The sequence below is a fragment of the Orycteropus afer genome, unplaced genomic scaffold (assembly GCF_000298275.1).
Source record: "Orycteropus afer afer isolate SDZICR_OR568_19922 unplaced genomic scaffold, OryAfe1.0 scaffold00277, whole genome shotgun sequence".
Lineage (NCBI taxonomy): Eukaryota > Metazoa > Chordata > Mammalia > Tubulidentata > Orycteropodidae > Orycteropus > Orycteropus afer.
Genome location: NW_006921864.1, coordinates 97,378 through 100,841, shown reverse-complemented (window position 1 = coordinate 100,841; position 3,464 = coordinate 97,378).

Genomic DNA, 3,464 nt, shown 5'->3' with positions numbered 1-3,464 from the left:
TTCACCTTGTAAGTCATTTGTATTCTTTTTTGCTAAAATAAAGTTGTAATTTTAAGTTTAGCACTTTCATTGAGTTCTGTGTCTTTCTGAAGAGCTGTTGAACTGAGAGACTGCTCTGCAGGTCAGAAGTGAGGGGGGCAGGGAACCCTTGCATTTACAACGGATATTCTGAGGGTCTGGAAACCATACCAAACCTATTGCCATTGTGCCAATTTTGACTCACAGTGACACTTTAAGACAGAGTAAAACTGCCCCCATGGAGTTTCTAAGGCTTTAAATCTTTGTAGACAGAGACTACTTCATCTTTCTCCTGCAGAAGCTTTGAATTATTGATCCTTTTTGTTAGCAGCCAAATGTTTTAACCACTATGCAACCAGTACTCCTTGAAGGGGTTCGAAGGAACTCCAAATTTGTAGTCAACAGGTCAGAAATAAGTGGAGCTGAAAACCTCTGCATAGGGGTACATAGACCAGGAGGCTGTAGTGTGAGCAGAACAAGAGGATACTTCATGGTGTAAAATCAGGAAGGAAATGCATCAAGGTCGTATCCTTTCCTCATACTTATTCAATCCATATGCTGAACAAATAATTTGAGAAGCTGGACTTTATGAAGAAGACCATGGTATCAAGATTGGAGGAAGAATTATGAACAACCTGTGATATGCTTATGACACAACTTTGCTTGCTGAAAGCGAAGATGATTTGGAGCACTTACTGATGGAGATTGAAAACTACAATATGCAATATGGATTACACCTCAATATAAAGAAAAGAAAAATCCTCACAACTGGACCAATAAGCAGCATCATGATAGAAGGATAAAAGTTTGAAGTTGTTAAAGACTTCATATTACTTGGTTCTACATTTAACACCAGTGGAAGTAGCAGTCAAGACATCAGAAGATGTATTGTCTTGGGAAAATCTGTTGCAAAAGACCTCTTTAAAGTGCTGAAAAGAGCAAAGCTATCTCCTTGAAGACTAAGATGTGCCTAACAACCCATGCTTTGTCAATCGCCTCATATGCATGTGAGAAGTGGACAATGAATAAGGAAGACCAAAGAAGAGTTGATGCTTTTGAGTTGTGGTGTTGGCAAAAAAACGCTAAGAGTACCATGAACTGCTAAAAGAGCTAACAAATCTGTCCTGAAACAAGAGCAGCTGGAATGTTCCTTGGAAGCAAGAATGGCCAGACTTCGTCTCACTGACTTTAGTCATGGTGTTAGAAGAGACCATTCTCTGGAGAAAGATGTCATGTTTGGTAAAGTGGAGGGTCAGCAAAAAAGAGGAAGACCCTTAACAAGATGGATTGACACAATAGCTTCAGCAATGGGCTTCGGTATAGTAGGGATCATGAGGCTGGCACAGGGCCAGGCAGTGTTTCATTCTGTTATTCATAAGGTCGCTATGAGTTGGAGACAACTTGATGGCGCATAACAACAGCAACAATACCAGTCTATTCCTAACTACCCTATGTTATTAGAAATTGTTTTAGTATCCACAAGATTGGAGGCCCTTGGACTCTCAAACAAACAAACTCCAAAATGCTTATAATATACATTTGAAAAACAATTTACATACAGTGTTTGAAAATAGGGGAAATTACACTGAAGAAGATCAAATATATATCTTAAAAAAAATTAATAAAGTTAAGTTTTTCGTAAAAAAAGAAACACTTGGAGTGTAGACACAGAGAGGGCTTCTGCTCACACTAGAGAAGTCTCCAGAAGGATATGTTGTCTAAGTGTTTTGGAACTTATATATAAGACATTAACTAATACTGTGTACATTCACACAAAACTGCACATTCTCAAACTATATTCTCATATACTTATAATAGCAACTTCTTTTCTCAGACTGCAAACTACTAACAAGAGATAAAGCTAAAAAGAGATTTATCTTAAAATATATATATGACTAGCAGCATTCTTTGAGATAAGCAGTCAAATGCCTTAGACACTACACCACCAGAGCTCTCAGTACATATATAGTACATATGTATATATATATACACACATAAATAGTTTGACTGCTAACCAGAAGGCTGGCAGTTCAAAGCCACCAGCCACTCCTTGGAAGGAAGATTGGGCAATCTACTTATGTATATCTATATCTATCTATCTATCTATCTATCTATCTATCTATCTATCTAGAGAGAGAGAGAAAGAGAGAGAGAGAGAGGTTTATATCAAGGAAATAGCTCAGGCAATTGTAGGCTGGCAGGTCCCAAGTCCATGGGTCAAATATCAAGTTGAAGGCCTCTCCCAACTCACACAGTTGCAGGGGCTGATGAGCCCATGATTGGCAGGCACTATGGGCAGGCCACTGGTTCAAACTCAGATGATGACAAGCCAGATGCAGGATCCTGAGCAAAAAGCCCAAGAGATTTCCCAGAACTTTTCCACATGTACTGGAAGCAGGCTACATCCCAAACAAAACTCTCTTTCAACTGATTGACTCCTCATAGCAGATCTCTTCATAGAAGTGATTATATTATATTAGATCTCATCATGAAAATAACTACATCGTAACTGCTAAATCACTGAGAATTGTGGCTTAGCCAAGTTGACACACAACTTTAACTGCCATAGTCCAAACCTTCTCAACTCGGCACCTATACACATGCACAATCTCTAAATAAAGACAATTATAAAGTCATACTCACACCTAATATTATACAACTAATAAGTTGTATATGACTAATAAGTTGTATGGGGCACAGCTCTGAAGCTGCCCAAAATGGCTCCCAGACTCCATCTTGTTTGGTTAAGAAATAAATTTGCTAACTCACCCCACTTCTCCTCAAGGCCAGTGGGGCCCTTTTTTAGAATAGCTACAATTCATTAAGCTGCTGATGGCAGCATCTTATCAGAGTACAGCATCCTGGTGGTGGACACAAGACGCTGCACAGGGCCCCTTTCAGCCCAGGCGCAGTGCTGTTCTGTCTGGGAACAGACGTGCAGCCCCCATCCCCAGCTCCTCGAACCAGGCATAAATATCCCGGGCAAGTGTGTGTGTAGGGGGTGGCAGTAGTTATTTGGACACTGACCAGCCTGCAGCCACTGGCCATCTGCAGACATTAGTAAGCTCCCTTTCTGCTTTTCCATTGTAAACTCTTTTCTTTACTTTACTTTTACTCTCCTTATAACAAATTTCTTATGTCTCTGAGCAGGCCTCTGGGCAAGTTTTTTGGTATTCTCATACCTACTCAAGAGGAGGTCTTTTAGCCTCCCTTGGTAATTACCTGAACAACTAGTAAGCCAGCAGCCAGGAGACTGAAAACCCTACCCAAAGGCCCTTAGACCTCATGGTGGGGTGGGGTGGGGATGTGGGGGTCATGGAGGGAATATCAGGATGGCCCTATGCAAGCAGGTTCAGACCAGTTGCTAGGTTACTGGATAGCTGGGGATTGACAAGAGAGTATGTTGTTGTTGTTAGGTGCTGCCAAGTCCTCTCTGACTCATAGAG